At 34.0% G+C, this 18,148-nt stretch overlaps 1 protein-coding gene across 9 annotated transcripts in view; it reads left to right on the top strand.

Moving 5' to 3' along the window:
• The window catches only part of LOC128855652 (sex determination protein fruitless), a 155,976-nt gene that overhangs the window by 7,389 nt on the left and 130,439 nt on the right, over positions 1 to 18,148 (top strand). For 7 of the 9 annotated variants that reach the window (XM_054090731.1, XM_054090730.1, XM_054090728.1 and 4 more), the window contains exon 2: positions 15,628 to 16,268. The gene's annotated coding sequence lies outside the window, so the exon portion shown is untranslated. The other 2 variants (XM_054090726.1, XM_054090727.1) reach the window with 2 other exon arrangements.

Below are 18,148 nucleotides of genomic sequence, written 5' to 3'. Positions count from 1 at the left end.
GTACAAAAATTTCGACATATGAATATAAGGGGTTTCCCAATAAGAGGTGTTATTTTGATATTCAAAGAAAAATACTATTTTTTAATATAAATGATGGGATGTTTATTTCATTATAAAGAGGAAGGTATGCCGTTAATAGTGGAAAATAACATCAGGCGAATGACCACCACGACCACGCTTACAGGACAATAACCTTTTCATGAAATTTTCCATAACCGAATTGCAAAGTGACTGCCCTATGTCCTCGATAGCCTCACGAATTCCATATTTGAGGTCTTGACTCGACCCTGGGCTGTTGACGTAGACCTTCCCTTTCACGTGGCCCCAAAGAAAAAAGTCACAAGGTGTTAAATCACTAGATCTCGTTGGCCAATTGTGATCATTTATTCGAGAGATAACACGGTCCGGAAACTTTTCCCGTAAAACATCAATGGTTTCGAGGCACGTAGCGCCATTTTGTTGAAAATAAACGTTGTCCAGATCAATACCATCCAATTCCGGACGCAAAAAATCGTTAACCATTTCTCGATTGCGCAATCCATAACACCTGTTATTGGAAACCCCTATATAAAGGGTCTTTTAAAAGTGGCGCCTAGATGTCAGTAGTGCATAATTTCTAGACGTTACCGTTTTTTATGTCATATTTGACATTTGTCAAGTAGATAAGATTAGATTAGATTTGTGGGAGGTTGGGCAAGTCCAAACACTCAGCCAGAAGACCAATTTACTACACCCGGATAGATTTCAGTAGAAACAAAAGAGATAGGATTGATAAACTTTGGGTGGTAAGACGGCAAAATTAGTTTGAGGTCACTCTTGGAAAAATCTCTTGGACTCATTGATGAATCTTAAGTTATCCGGAAGAGGAAGAATATAAATTTTATCCATACTCAGTGTATCGCAACCCAATATCTTAAGTCTTTTTCAAGTAGACAGATGCACATTTTCACATGAATACAATTTCACAGAAGTACAATTTCAAGCAAAAGAAAAACGCATTGGAAATATTGAAACTTATTTCGATCTTTAAGAACAGCATCATCATCAACAAGTAGCGATTACAACCCAGGGTGCGATTTAGCTTCGTCCACAATGCACTTCCAATATTCATGATTCACGGCAATAGACTTCCAGCTCCTAACACGTAGGTTTTCCAGATCGGCTACGACTTGGTCAAGTCAGGTTAACCCTGGAGGTCCTAGGTCCCGGGTCGTTAGAGAGTTTGTTGTTAAAAATGATGTTTGAGGGATGCTATCCATGCGCACAGTCTGTCCAGTCTTAACCATCGAAGACTTTTGGATGTAATGTGTTTAACGACATCTTCGCCCCGGCATAGGTTCAGCAACTCATCATTGCAGCGTATGGAGCCAAACACCCTTCGGAGCACTTTTCGCTCGAACACTCTTAAGCTTCTTTCGTCTTTGCTTTTCATTGTACAGCAATCGTAGCCGTACGAGCGCACCGGCAGTATTATTAACTGATAGAAGCGGAGTTTACATTCATATTTAAGAAGAACTAGTCACAAAATTCGTGATCTATTTGGTTCGCCAATTCAAAGGGTGGAGAAAAAATTTCAATAAACTGGTTCTCTCGGGGATGGAAAAAGGACTGGCAAACCAAAAACTGGGCATACCGTTGCTGCGGCACCTTCTAGAGCTCCTTTTCCAATTTAGGACGTTTGATTATGTTCCATTAAAAATATGATCTAGTGGGAAGACGGGCATACATATATACTAAGAGACTTTCGCTGCTCTCTAACTTAAGAGAGGGCTAGAAGGTGGGGAGATAAAATTATTTTCTATTCAGAAAAGATTTGCTCATGGAGGGTATGCACATGAAAACGTAAACGAAAATAATCAAAAGTAGGTATGCGGCCGCCGTAGTCGAATGGTTGGTGCGTGACTACCATTTGGAGTTCAGAGAGAACGTAGGTTCGAATCTCGGTGAAGGACCCAAATGCAGAAAAAGTTTTTTTCTAATATCGATCGCCCCTCGGCAGGCAATGGCAAAACTCCGAGAGTATTTCTGCCTTGAAAAAGCTCCTTATTAAAAATATATTCCGTTCGGAATCGGCTCTAAACTGTAGGTCCCTACATTTGTGGAACAACATCAAGAAGCACGCCACAAATAGAAGGAGTAGCTTGGCCAAACACTCAAAACGGGTGTACGCGCCAATTATATATGCATATATGTATATATAAAGGTATGCATACATGTAAGACATTTCATAGCAGCTGATCTGCCATTCTATAGTGCGAATTATGAACCAAAGGAAGCGGCTGTTACGCCTAAGCTATGCTTTCAATTCCAAAATCAATCTCATTACTTCGTAATCACACGTTTTGTGCATACAACAGTGCCAGCTACAAAAATATAACATATCTGTATAATATTTTAGAAAAAATTATTCCACCAACGTTAAGTAACAATTTGTTGCACAATCGATAGACGGAAACCTTGGCCACACCCGCTTCACAACTTTCATTCTCTATGGCACGGCAACAGCTATTAAGTTCAGCGAAGTGTAAAAAATTACATACAAACATACTTATATGTATGTCTACAAAAGTATTCTGTCAGTAGAACAGCAGCGCACAACTAATTTCCTTCAATTATAAATTGGCGAATTTCGCTACACGCTGCCCTTCTTTTGCTCTCTACTTAAGTTATTTTTAAATAAATAAAAAATAGAAAAAGCCAGAGAGCCAAGCGAAGGAACTCGTAAGTGTTCACACTAAAAATAGTTAAAAAAAAAAAAAAAAAAATTTGAAAAAATTAAATATAAAAATTTGAAGATTATTCCAACATTTACAATGTAGTAGGGATGTATGCGAAAACACGCACACACACAAATACCCGCGCGCAAATGCGCACAGAACTCAATTTACACGCACGCACACACATACACTCACACACCAGGGGCAGGCAGGCGAGTGCGGATCGTAAGCGATCGCATGCAAATAAATTCGACGAAAAAATGCCAAAAATATAAAAGAACAGCCGCAACGCTGCGAAAATAAAGGAACAAAGTTTTAATAATATAAGAGTAATACAAACAACAACAACAACCACAAGCGCAGTAGCGGCGACAACATACGAGTATATTTATGTACATGCGAACACACTTACAGGCATATGTATGTGTGTGTGTGTAGCTACTGCTACATATTTAGTACAACAACAACAACATGCGATTGCCTTGCGCTCTTATGGGTCGTAAAGTTGACCTTCAAACAGCAACATTTGCCGAAAACAAAAATTCGCAACATTTTTTTATTTGAATTTGATTTTTATTTTTTACTTTACTTTTTTTTGGTTTCATTATCTTTTCGCTTTCTGGGCTTGCCTTTTAGTTGTGCTTTTGCAGCGCGTCAGCGGCAGCGGCAGCGACAGTCGCAGTAGTGCTCGTGTTATGTTTTGTGCACTTTTTCGTTTTCATTTCTGTACTATTCACCATTGTCTCGGGCTTCGCCCAGTTTGGACGTTTTCGTTCCATTTCGCTCATTTGTCCGTTTTACACGATCACTTGATTGCGCTTGTTTGTTGTTGTTACTGATTTGTTTTTTTTTTTTTCTTATTTTTTGTTTGTGTGTTTTTTGTGTTGTTTTGAGTGTTATTAGTAGGTACTCAACAATTCGTTGTCGAATTTGCAAGCACAATAAGAAAAGCACCAAAGCTGTTTGATTTTACTGCCCTGCTGCACTGGCCGACTTCCTTATGATGCAAACACATAGAAATGTTCGTACATACATACATACATATGTACAAACATCCCGGCATCACAGTTAGCTGTGCCTATGTGTGTATGTATGCAGTGCACAGCTGCGTATAGCGATCTTCATCACGCATCTAATGCGATCAATGCGAGTGTTGCTGATGGTTTTGTGCGGCGGTTGTGCGAGAGGAAGGAGTGTATCTTGTCTGTGGTGGTGTTGGTGTTGATTTCGAAACTCATCAGTCAACTTATTGCACTAAAATGATCTAATGGTTGAGAGTGTGCGATTAGCTAAGTGAGTGGGAAACAGTGATCTACATACGTGTATGTATGTAAGTACGCAGTTATTGGTCGTCGAAGCGATGGGCTAATCAATAGTTGAAGTATCGATACACATCCATACATAAATACCTGCATCTGCACATGCATAACTTGTTTCAAACGAACAAGTCAACATTGTTTCAGAAGCAGCCACTAGTCGACTGCGAACACATACGCAATTTTATGTAAGATCAAATTCATCCAACTTATCTCTGGTTCGATATGAAGGCGGATTAAATTTAGAAGCTACTTTTGTTCAATTTTAGATTAGAAACCTTTTGAGATTATAAAGATAAGTAGTTGGGTTTTAGAGATGAATATTCTTGAGATAATTCTAAACATTATTTAAAATATAGCATCAAAGATCGATCGCGACATCAGCTAAACAGTCAAGCATTCGAAAAAAGGAGTATCAATATTGGGTCGGCAACTAAGTAATAACGGATTCCACTCATAGATGGCTTCAGTTGAATTTTTAGGTTTGCAGACGTAGTACGAATGTAAAACACATTTTGTTATTTGATAGTTGGCAATTCAGCTGTCAATCAGTAAAAATAGTTTTTTGATCGGTTGCGTAGTTTTCGTTTGACGTTCGTTGAAAAATGGACAACATTTTCGTCATATTTTGCTTTTTTATTTCCGCAAAGGGAAAACCGCATCGCGAGCTCATAAAAATTATGGGCTGTTTATGGAGACGAAGCATTAAAAGAACGGCAGTGTTCAAATTGACCTTTGGTTTGCCAAATTTCGTTCTGGTGATTTTTCACTCAAAGATGAAAAACGCTCTGGTCGTCCAGTTGCAGTTGATGACGCCCTAATCAAAGCAATAATCGATTCGGATCGCCACAGTACAACACGTGAGACTGCAGAGAAGATGTATCACATACATACATGTATTAAAAATCACTTAAAACAACTTGGCTGCGTTCAAAAACTCGATTCATGGGTTTCTCTGAAGGAAACGCAGTTAACGCAATTATTTGCTAAAGAAACGTAAAGAAAATGATCCATTTTTAAAACGACTGATAACTGGCGATGAAAAATGGGTTGTTTACAACAATATCAAGCATAAAAGAACGTGGAGCGGCCCAGGTGGACCAACTCAGGCAACATCAAACGCTGATATTCATCAAAGACGATTTGGGTATCGACAACTAACTAAATTTAACAATACAGTTGAAGAAAAGTGGCCCGAATTGACAAATCGAATATGTATTGACAATGTGGCCATACCACACACATCTTTGGCCACTCGGCAAAAGTTATTGGAGATTGGTTGGGGTGTTTTGCCGCATCCACCATATTGTCCTTACCTTGCACCATCTGATTACTTTTTGTTTCGATCTTTACAAAACTCCTTGAGCGGTAAAAACTTCAATAATGATGATGATGTCAAAAATACCTCAAAGCCATTCTAGCAGTACATTTCTTTGGCGGTAGCTTCTAGCTCTGGAACATATGTATGTTGAACCACAACTTTAAATTACAGAAGATCGAGTGATTGGTAAATTAACAAGAATCAAAATTTGATACCTTAATCTTTATCTTTAACTTTGACTTTTAACGTGAAAAGAAAATTGAAAATCGTATTACTCAGGCAAGCGTGATGGAAATACCGTTGACATTGACAAAATGATTAACAACGAACTGTCGTCAATTGGTATGAGATCCGATATTTGTTAAAAATCATTAAATAAAATGAATTGGCATATCATTTAATTATAAAAAACAAGCCGAATAACTCCACTATGGTTTTAAGCCTCATGACATCCAAAGACTACAGCAAATAATGTAGATCTAGTAAGGTTAGAAGCTTGTCGCCATTATGTACAGAATATGTTACAAAGGTGGCGTCCATCGCGTGCCGCTATGCCGCTCTCTGTGTATTCGATGGAGTCGCTGTGTGTGTGAGTTATTCGTGTGTTATTTGTGTAATTTATTCTTTCGTACTTGTTCTTATTTTCACATTTCTCCAAGGTAACTGCAACAGTGTGACGTCACACCTATTTGAAGGGCGCGCAGTCTAAAATACAAGATAAAATCTAGGATACAAGGTATCCCCAATAACAAAAGGGCTTACTTGAACTAGTATACTGAATTCGCAAAAGATCAATTGGGTTCATTTTAAATAGGCTTTTAATGGGACTATCAAAGAAGGTATTGAACCGAAAGGTTCGACTCCCATTCCCTTCTTATTTCAAATACGCACTGAGTTAACTTTTTATAAGTAGCTTACATGCCAATTCTTCTGCCATCTTACAGTTCATATATTCACTCTTATGTCTCTCTCATAAGACCTGAAGTACGATCCAAACATAACCAAGTATTTCTTTCAAGTAGTACATATGTCGAAACTAGCGCTACCTAGCGGACTGTTTACATACTTATTATGAGAGCGAGCGCAAATTTAACCGTGAAATCGCAATTAGCGGCACTAGCGCCATCTGTATTGCTATATTTTTTTGGGGCACAGTTATCTATGTTTTTAGTCCATAAATTTAGAATTGATTAATCATTTCGCAACAGCGCCAGCAACCAGATTCCACCAAATCTCATTTCTGTTATGCACTTTTTAAATATAACCTCACGAACTCATCATTACTGAAGAACACAGTTTGATTAATTCACGGTGAAGAGAATACAGCGGGTGGCAGAATTCGTGAACCGCTCATAGCTTGCTCGTAATTATTTGACAGAATCAGTTGATTTATTGACGTAATAATTGAATATTTGTGTTAATTTTGTTTATTTTTATTTTATTTTTCTTTTTTCATTTTTAATTAAAATTTTATTTCTTATTAATTCAATTTAAATCTTTTTATATTTTATTTTAATTTTTTTTTAATTATTTTAATTTTTTTATTTATTGCTTTTTTTATTTTTCTTATTTCATTTTGAATTAAATCTTTCTGTTTTTTATTTACTTTTTTTTTAATTTAATTTTAATTTTTTTTTAATTTTTTTACTTTTTTTAATTTTATTAATTATTTTTATTTATTTTATTTATTTATTTTTTTATTTTTATTTATATTTACTATTTTTTGCTATTTAATTTATTTTTACTTATTTCATTTTTAAGTCAAATTTTATTTTTTTTTTAAATTTAATTTACATCTTTTTATATTTTATTTTAATTTTTTTTTGTTTATTTTTTAATACTTCGTTTTTTTTATTATTTTCATTTTATTAATTTTTTAATTTTTTTTTTTTTTTTTTTTTTATTTATATTTACTATTTTTTCTTATTTCATTTTTTTATTTTATTAATTTTAATCTGTTTATATTTTATTTTAATTTTTTTGTTTTATTTTAATTTTTTTTATATTTTTATTTTTTTTAGTACTTTGTTTTTTTTATTTAATTTAATTTTTCAATTAATTTTATTTTATTTTTTATTATTTTTTTTTTAATACTTGTTTTTTTTTTAAATGATTTTAATTTTATTAATTTTTTTACTTATTTATTTATTTTATTTATTTATTTTTTATTCATATTTACTATTTCATCTTATTTCATTTATTTTTATTTCATTTTTCTTATTTCATTTTTAATTAAAATTTTATTTTTTATTAATTTAATTTAAATCTTTTTATATTGTATATTATTTTTTTTTAAAGTTTTATAATTTTATTTTTTATAATTTTTTTTAATACTTTGTTTTTTTTTATTATTTTAAGTTTATTAATTTTTTTATTTATTTTATTTATTTATTTTTTTTTTTATTTACTACTTTTTCTTATTTCATTTATTTTAATTTTATTTTTTCTTATTTCATATTTAATTAAAATTTTATTTATTAATAATTTAATTTAATTCTTTTTATATTAAATTAAAATTTTGTTTTACTTTTTTATTTTTTATATTTTTGTTTCTTATTTTTGTTTTTTTAATACTTTGTTTTTTTTTTAATTATTTTAATTTCATTAATTTTGTTATTTATTTATTATTTATTTTTATTTATATTTATTTTATTTATGTTTTTTTTAATTTTATTTTAATTTTTGTTTTTTTATTTATTTTTTTTGTTAAATCTCTCCGTTCTCTCTCTTTTCTATTAATTGTTATGTCACAGTCAGAAATACTCTCACTGATGTTACATTGTTGTAATCTATTATTTTGGGTTAGATTAGGATAGCTATTGTTTGTCTGATTGTTGTAAAAAGCAAATCAGGCAGCCGACAATCTTTTCTACTTTACCGGTACGGACTTGGCTTCCCCATAATGTTACGAGTGCAGCGGTTGTAAATAATTATGGATATAAAAACACAGCAAGCAAGTTTCGTAAAGAGCTTTAGCGAGGCCACCATAAAATGCACCATCAGCTAATTTTCGTGTTCGGTATCAAAATTCGAAATTTTCTTTTGATAAGTCATGCGAAATATTTGACTAGCCAAATTAAGATTTTATAACGTGCTTATAATAATGATTTATTAATCGGTCATCGCTGAATTTATCTCTGGAACATATGGACCCTTCTTGTGTTCTGAAAGGAATTGAGAATGTGTGGTCAAGATCAGACCATTAACCGACTATCAACGAATTTGAAAGAATCAGCTGATTGGCCAACGTCACATGGATCATGACAACGATGGCCAAAATCGGTACTCTATCATCCTTGCCCCTCTTGGTCGTGTTAAAAATTCTGAGTTTACATGGAAATAGGGTTAGGTTGGGTGAACTTGGCTAGTCAACAAAAACCTTACATAGAGCAGAACTGGTCCCTAGTCTAATCAAGCGATTGTATGAATGTGTAAGCTTTATGAGCTGAGATGATGTGGGGCAGTAGCACACTAACTACATCTACTTCTAGTCTGCAATCTACTTGTGGGTAATCCCGAATACATGCGACCGCCGTAGCTGAGTGGATTGGTGCGTGATTACATAAAATAGCAAAATGATAGAAAAAGATTTTTCTAATAGCGATCGCCCCTCGACAGACAATGAATAGCAAACCTCCGAGTGTATTTCTGTCATGAAAAAGATCCTCTTAAAAAAACTATTTGCCGTTCGGAGTCGGCTCCTTCCATTTGTGGAACAACATCAGGACGCACGCCACAAATATGAGGAAGATCTCGGGCAAACACCCAAGAGAAGTGTACGCGCCAATTATTTATTTATTTAATACAGGTTCGTCAATGTATGTATGCTGATAATGCATTTTTGTAGTAGCTTCATAGAGATTGATAAAGTAACAAATGGTAGAACCTCAATATATTTTTCAAATTTATTTGGTCAGTCAACTTCTCATCGTGCACCATTTTTTTATGCAAAGTGATCACTGTGAGAATTTACAGGCAAATAAGTATGAAAACGCCGAGTTTGCTTTAACTTGTAAGAAAAATAGCGAAAAAAATAGTGTTTAATTAAATAAAAATCCAGTAGAGGAATGTTTTGACAGCTTTTTAGAAAGCAAAATTGAGTAAACCACGTGAAACCCAGGTAATACCACAACTTTTGGCAATTTCGGCAGCGGACCTTCAAGAAAAGCAAAAAATGATATACCCGAAAACTCTCAACAGTCATTTTATAATATAAAAAAAAACGATTTGACCATTCCCTTAAGCGACTGATCTTCACTGTAACAATGCGCCCAACAGTCAATACATTACGCGCAGCTGCTGACGTAGATTCAGGCATGCACAAGTACAAGCAAACGTCAGCTCATTGCCAATTTTTTGGCAAAGGCCCCAACAACGTAGGTACCTATACTACATATCGCCGCAGATGGGCTTACGGCTGCCTACCTACCTAAACAACGCGAGAGCTTAGCTGTCGCTATGTGTTCGTGTGCTTGTATATGGTCGCTGTCGCCCTAACTATCTAAGTATTACGACGTCGTCGTCGTCGTCGCCAGCGCCATTGTCAACGCCTTCCGATGCGTCGTCGCCACGCTATCGATCGTTGTTTGCAGAATTTCATTTTCGCATGTGGCCCACACATTGTTACCATCAGCCGATGCTCTATGTATGTATGCATGTATTTATGTAGCGTGTAAGCTCCGTGTGTACATACATACAAACATACAAACCTGTGTATGACTCTGCGTATAGTTTGCTGGTAGGTAGGTAGGTAGGTAAGTACCTACGCTGCTCCTCCACAGCGCCCACTGCGTCGCTCGCAATTTTTTATGAGCTTTTTGGTTCTTTGTTTGCTTTTTTCTACTTTTTATTACTATTTTTGCTCATTTCATGTTAGTCGGTATTTTGGGTTTTGGATTTGGTTCGCCGCTGTGCTGTTTATGTGTGCTATAGTGTGTGCGTGTAGGGGCATATATGCATGGGTGTGTGTGTGTGGATGTTTTCTGCGATCGGTATCAAGGTTTTTGGCAATTCAGTTCGCGGTTGCGACTTTAGTCGGTTGGTAGGTTGTGCCGTGCTGTGTTGTCGTCGTCGTCGTCGTCGTGATCATTTCATTGTCGTCATCGCAGATCAACATTGCGATTATCAATCGTCTTCTATTTCATATGCAAGCAACAAAAGCAAAAACAAAAAAAAAAACGTAAAACAATAATAATGCAGTATAAACTTTAATTTATTTTAAATACAAAATATTTGTATATTTATCACAAGTTTTGCTTTGCTAAAAAGCTTCGCATTATTGCAATATATATTTTGTGCAAAAAAAACAAAACCTACAACAGCAACAACAACAAGACCAAAGCAAGCAAGTGAGTGGATCGGTGAATACAAGTGTGACAAGATCACTGCAAGGCGCTGATCAGCGCTCGTCTATATGTGCGCGCGTGTGTGTGTGTGTGTGTGTGGGTATACACCAGCCTGCTGGGATAATAGTGTCTGTGCGAGCTCACGCGCTACTCCAAAACTGCTGAAGCGCTGCGTTGCGTTCATCAATGCGAATTCAAATTCATTTTCAATCCGTTGCGTTGGTGCAAGGGTATGTGTGAGCGCGCGTCTTTGGCCATTTTTTTTTGTCTGCTTCGCCTTCTTCTCGGTGTGGATATGTGTGTGTGTGTGTTCAATATGTAAGGGTGCCAAATACTTGTTCTTTTGCGCGCGTGAGTGTATGTGTGTCGGGGATATTAATTGCGCCCCTCCAATGGTGCGCGTGTTGTTGTTGTTGCTATTACGTTGCGTTATGTTACGTTAGCATTACTATTCGCCTATGTTTTTGTTGTTGTATTCGATTGCTGTAGTATGAGTTAGTTCAATGTTGTACCCTAGCTAGTTGCTGGCACCTTAAGGCGCTACTTTGTATGTATGTATGTATGCGTGTAGTTGGTTGGCATGCATGTGTCCGCATATGTTTGTGTGTGTGTGTGTGTATGTTCGTATGCAGGCATGTAGTAGCAGTCGCGCGGTCTCTTAACCCACAAACCGAAATCGAGACATTGAGACCGAATCATTCGCAAACGTTAGTTACATTTATGTGTTGTAGCGCGCGCGGCTAATACGACGGCAAAGGCAAAGGCAACGAACGCAATCGCCAACGAACGGATACGGATGCGGATGCACATTGATGGCTTTCGATGAAAATTCGCATTTTTTACATATTTACATGTGTTTTTAGGTTTGTGAATTCGCTGCGGAAAAGTTAGGAAAATATTCAAACACACACACACACATACAAACTCGACGTGCTTACGGCGGGCAATTAAAAGTGAAAAATGGAATAGATTTATGTGGATTACAATGCGAAATCGTTAGTGTAAATTTGTTACAAAAGTTTTACAAAAATTCAAGCAAGTGATCAAAAACGTGAAATAACAGAAATTTGATAATCAACGAAAAAAAAAAAAATAAATTTTAATTTAAAAAATAGATTTACTTTGAAAAGGCAAATTGCATGCAAAAAATTTAAGCAAAATTCTAGCAAATGTGCATGCATACGCACACATTTACATATGCAAACAAATATTCAGCAACAAATCAATTTGTGCACAAAGGTTTTTAAGTTTTCCAAAACGTGGAACGAATGCAAACAAAGAATAAATAAGTTTAGGCAGAAATTTAAAAGCGAAATAAATGCAAAAAAAATAACAGAAATAAAATAAAAAATAGTATTAAAAAAAATTGTGTAGATTTTTGTTGCCACAAACAAAAATTTTTAACAAAATTTAAAAACTTGTAAAATTGCAAAAAAAGTGCGAAAAAGCTTGTATAATTGCAAAAAAATATAGTAAATGTATTTAGCAAATGATTTTCGTTTGCGCAAAACTAAGTTGGAACAAAATTTAAAAACTTACGTAAATACAAAAAAACAAAAACAATAAAAAAATCTGCCAATGGTTTTTATTATATTCGATATAAATTCTATTTATAAAAAAATTTATATGAAACAGTTAAAGTGTAAAAAACAGTTGACTTGTGTGGAAAATCTTTAAAAAATTCAAAGGAAATACAGCTTTAAGCTTTAACCAAACCCGAAAATATAACAATATGAAGAAAATAATTTACTAAAAATTATGAAAAAAATTACAATTAAATAAATAATAAAATATTATAAAAAATTACAATAGCAATATGATGAAAATAATTTAGTAAAAATAATTAAAAAAATTACAATTATGTATGAACATATATCAGGGTGACCAGGCATTAAAAAAAATTAACTCGAGACCCATTGAGAGGCCCTTCAAAGCGTAGTGCAGATACTAGGTAGAAATGCCACGGCTCAGGATTTTCTTTTGCCAAACAAAAGGACACACAAAAATCAAGCACACGCAAGAGCTCAATATAAGTAAATGATGGGCGCATGCACTTCTGTTAGGTGTTTGGCCGAGCTCCTCCTCCTATTGTATATGTGGGTGGTGTGCGTCTTGTTATTGTTCCACAAATGGAGGGACCTACAGGTTTTAAGCGACTCCGAACATGACAAATGGTTTTTTATTAGGCGCTTTTTCATGGCAGAAATGCACTCGGAGGTTTGCCGTGGGGGCGACCGCTATTAGAAAAAAACTTTTTCTTTCTCAATATAAATATCCCGAAATTCAGTTAAAAAATTCTTCACTCTATTGCCATACCTCCCGGCTCTATGATGGGGCACGTTAAAGTCGTCTTGAATGAGAGAGCACAGCATCGCTCTTACATGTGAAGTTTTTCATTTGTGTTCTATTTAACGATAAGTGCAATCGTTTTGGAATAACAAAGGCCATGAAAAACTTCACGACATACCTAGGGACCGAACAATTATGAGCGAAATTCAAAGGTAGCCTTTCGATTCGTCTACTGCATTATCAGGATATTTAGCCTGTAATATCAGCGCAACAATAAACGGGAACGCCATTTATTTGCATATTCTGCGCTGCTTTATTTTTATTTATATTTGATATAAATAAATCACTCATACAAAAATTAAGTTTGAGGTAACCGTAAAGCGTAAAGGCACCTTGAATTATGGAGAAAGCTCAGGTATGGTCTGGTTCTTAGTAAGGCTGGAGTTAGGCGGGCTTTTTTTTTTTTTGAATGCTAGAAATTGTTTTGTGTGAAAAAAAATGCACAGGACCACTCGCAAAAAAAAAGATATTTTTGGAAATCAATGTGATCTTTGAACTTCTTCAAACTTGCACTTGTAGCAAAATTCAATGGGCAACAAAACTGCATATCCAAAATTTGTCTAGAATTCTCATAAGAAAACATGAATATATAAATGTATATATTTTTTTGGTTTTTCCATGAAAATTGATACAAATTTTTTTTTGTGATAAAAATTTGTTGAACTTTTTTTTTTGTTTTTGATAAAAAGTAGTTGATGTTTTTTGATAAAAATTTGTTGAGTTTTGTTTTTTAAAAAACTTGTTTTAAAGTTTAAAACTTGATGTTGATTGGTTTTTGTTGTTTTTGTAGAGACACTTCAAACTCGGACTTTATTGTTTCCAAAAATTTAATGGACAATAAAACTGCGTCTAGAAGTTCTGATGAAAAAATTAGATTTTTTTTTATTAAACCTAAATTTAATGGGCAATAAAACTGCGTACCCAAAATTTTTCTATAAATTTTAATTTTTTTTGTTTTTTTATTATAGCAAAATTTAATGGGCAATAAAACTGCGTACTCAAAATTTGTCTCTTATTATTTTTTTTTTATTTTTGTGAAAATTTTTCTTTTTTTTATTGCTTTTTGTGGAAATTTATTGATTTTTTTTTTTAATTTGTACAAACTTTGAAACTTTAAGTTACCTGGGTCTTGTTGTAGTATAAACTTCAGGCGAACTCGGATGGCCTGCTTGTTCTCCCAACCTTAACCCAATCGAAAGCCTCAGTCACCCGGCCTTAACCCAATCAGAAACCTAATTCGTATAGTAGCGCGTAAATTTTAATGGAAAATGGGGCATCAGTTTAAATCGCATCCGTGAGTCGTAGAAAACGTCCCCAAAGATCAAGATAAATGCCTTATAAGTTGAATTACTCCCAGGCGAGTGTCATTAATATTCACAATACTGTCATTTTTAAGAACACAAATAGAAAAGTCGAGTATTGAGCCACTCGTGAGATATAAGTAGAGCAACTAGCGACATAATTAAAGTTGCAATGATTCTTCTTCTTAATTCACTTAATATAATAAAAGAAAGATTCGCTCATTTTTTGAAATTTACATGTGATTGAACCACCCTGTATAATTTTTTTTTGCTTTGTTTTATTTTAATTTTAAAATTATACACAGATTTAGATAATTCGGTCTAACACATTTTTTTTTAATTTTCATTCTTAAAACTATTCATGTTTTTGGACCATCCTGTATAAGTTACGAGTTTTTTCAATTTCAAAACTCTCTACCACCCTGCGCACATCCATTTTGTTCACTTTATTGCAATTTCGGAAAGATACTTGTGTTTGGTCCACCCTGTGCACATAAATTTTGTTCACTTTATTGCGATTTGAAAAGATACTTGTGTTTGGCCCTCCCTGTGCTTATAAATTTTGTTTTCTTTATTGCGATTTCAGAAAGATACTTGTGGTTGGCCCACCCTGTGCGCATAAATTTTGTTAAATTTATTGCAATTTGAAAAGTTACCTGTGTTTGACCCTCCCTGTGCTTATAAATTTTGTTTTCTTTATTGCGATTTCAGAAAGATACTTGTGGTTGGCCCACCCTGTGCACATAAATTTTATACACTTTATTGCAATTTCAGAAAGATACTTGTGATTGCCCCAGGGGGGAGGGTCTTAAAGGTGTTAATCTCTTTATTGCGATTTCAGAAAGTTACTTGTGTTTGGTCCACCCTGTGTTTATAGGTTGTTCTCTTAATTGCGATTTCGGAAAGATACTTGTGTTTGGCCCACCCTTTGCATATACATTTTATTCCCTTTATTGCAATGTCAGTCAGACACTTGTGCTTGGCTCACCCTGAATAATGTGAATTAATCAACCAATTCATCCTCTAAACGAAAATCAATAAAATACGTGCAATACAAAAATAAATTAATATAATTTAAGAAATCTTGCAAGAGCTGTGTGAAAATTTTTTTAATTAAATTAGTTTTTTTTTCAAATTTTCGCAATCTTCGGAAATCACTGTAAATGCAAGCGATTGTAGAAAGAACCTGCCAAATTTTTTTTTTTAATTTTTTTGTTTTGTATTTTTTTCAAATGAAATGTGTAAAAAAAATTTATAATTCTCCCTCTACAATTCTAGCAAATAATAGTGCCTTAAAGTTTACTAATTATATTAATTTAAAACAAAAATAAATGCGTGCATAAAAGTGAACAAAACGCCAAAAAAAAAGTAAATTAAAACTTCAAAACTCCCCCAAATCAACCAAAAATGCGTTACAAATGAACAACAAAAAGGGGAAAAAGCAAAAACATTAAATCGTGAAAATGTATTGGCCTGAGCAAAGCAAACTTACTGTGAGGTTACAGTAACAGTGTAGAGGTGTGCTCACAAAAGAATAATCAAAAAGAAACCAACTACTATATAACACAAAACACACAAAAATATGCATACACAAACAAAATTCTAAACAAAGTTTTCAAATTATTAAAAAAACAAAAATATTTTAAAAATATATTATTATATAATCGGAAATTCATATCAGACAACATATCAAAAATCTTAACTCAGCTTCAAGAATTCCTCATATTTTTTGAATTGGCTTACCGACACTCCATCACATTGGATTATTTTTAATTGGATTGCATTGGATTTATTTACACTTGAGAACCAGTCAAATTAAAAACCTACACACTGGCTTACAACAGCGACGAAACGACGGTGCAAGAAACCATCACACAACTGGATTACTACGCCTATTGGCTGACACACTGCTTGGGAAGGTTAGTAAAAAACTAATGAAAAACTTCAAAAAAAGCAAAAATCACGCAAATTCATCTACTTTGAATTTATGTTTTTTTGTTTTTTTTTTCTTTTCTTTCGGACTGGTGCAGTAAGTGAATTAAAAAACGCTTAGAAAATTCCTACAGAAAAAAAAATTAGCAAACACGAGCATAAATATTCACAAACCGCCATGAACTCGTTTACTGCGGACACACTTGAGTTTGAGTTTGTTTTTTTCGGTTTTTGTATTTCTTTGCTTTTGTTTACTTTTTATGTTTTAGTGCTTCACTTCCCCACTTTTCAATTGATTTAACTTTGTGCAAATATTTAGCTATGTGTTTATTATAACTTAAAGTTTACGTTGACCTTCCTTGGGCTATGAAGGTTGTCGCTGTGGAGAGAGGGCGTTTGCCGTTAGCGTGTTGCCTTTTTTTCTATTTTTTTTTTTTTTGTTTAATGCGTAATTATGCAAAATATTTGTGTAAGGGCAAATTAAATATACTTGTTTATAGACACGAATACGAGTACAGGAGGCCTGTAATGTAATGTAATTGTGAGGGGGAAATTTCCGACAAATTTTTTTCTGAATACATTTTTTTGTTTTTCTATTTTTTATATTTTCTTTTATTTTTCTATTTTCCATTTTCTTTTATTTTGCTATTTATTATTTATTTTTCTATTTATTATTTATGTAATAACTAAAAAAATATTAATAAATGTGCGGCCACCGCAGCCGAATGGGAGAGAAAATAGGTTCGAATCTCCGTGAAACACCAAAACGTTTTTCTTTCTAATAGCGGACGCCCCTCGGCAGGCAATGGCAAACCTCCGACTGTATTTCTGCCATGAAAAAGTTCCTCATAAAAAATATCTGCCGTTCGGAATCGGCTTAAAAGTGTTACCACAAAGTGATCATACAAAATCTTAAAATTTTATTTATGTTTCACGTATGAATCTTTTTCTGTTTTTTTTTTTTCTAGGATCTAGGAAATATGTAAGATCAATCAGTATTCTTAAGATCAATCATTGCAAAACTCCCCAATGGTTGTATGTTTTGCTTAAATAAGATAAATAAAACTAATGTGCAAGAATATCTCAGTCGCACGTTATGTGACATGACAATTTTGCTCTATCATTTCGCGCACAGCATGGCTCCTTCCCGGAACTCGTCGATGAGCGACCAGCGATGGCAAGAAAGTTGATTGTATCAGTTTTTTACGGTGCGAAAGGATGGTACTTTCCCGCTGCATAATAATTTTTGGTTCATCGATGCGTTCTTGCCTTGGTAATCCACATGGAAAATTGTGAAAAACAGTCGCATGAAAATTTCAGTTTTTCAATTTCGATTCCAATTTTTTCGCCGAGATGAAATTTTAAAACCACTGTAAGCAGCTCTAATATGGCTCACACATCGAAATGTGATGTGATAAAATATATGAAACTTTCCAATGGAAATATCAGGTGGCCCCTGATAGCACCAGAAGTGCCCAAAACCAGTAATATGAATAGCAACCCTCGTATTATTTGATACGTGGGATATACTATCTATGTATATGTGGAGTGGAGTACTCACAAATATTTTTATTCTACAAGATGGCGCAAAATTAATCATCCAATTTTGTTTTTGAATAAGTTTTCTCCTAAAATTAAATTAGAAACAATCATTTTCAGTGATAGAATTCTTTATTAATCTTTACGCGCTTCATTTCTGTTTTTGTATACTGCAGCTATCTAGTTTACAAATATGGCTGACGTGTGACGTGATTTGCCAAAATTATAAATCTCCCGACAGGGTGATTAATTAAGCGGCACCAACTTTTTTATGGCACAAAAAATATAAAAAAATTTTCCTGCAAACTGGAGTTGACAGAAAATGTTG

The sequence above is a fragment of the Anastrepha ludens genome, chromosome 2 (genome assembly GCF_028408465.1).
Source record: "Anastrepha ludens isolate Willacy chromosome 2, idAnaLude1.1, whole genome shotgun sequence".
NCBI lineage: Eukaryota > Metazoa > Arthropoda > Insecta > Diptera > Tephritidae > Anastrepha > Anastrepha ludens.
Note: the sequence above shows the minus strand (reverse complement) of the source record. Positions and strands in the feature narration are given on the sequence as shown.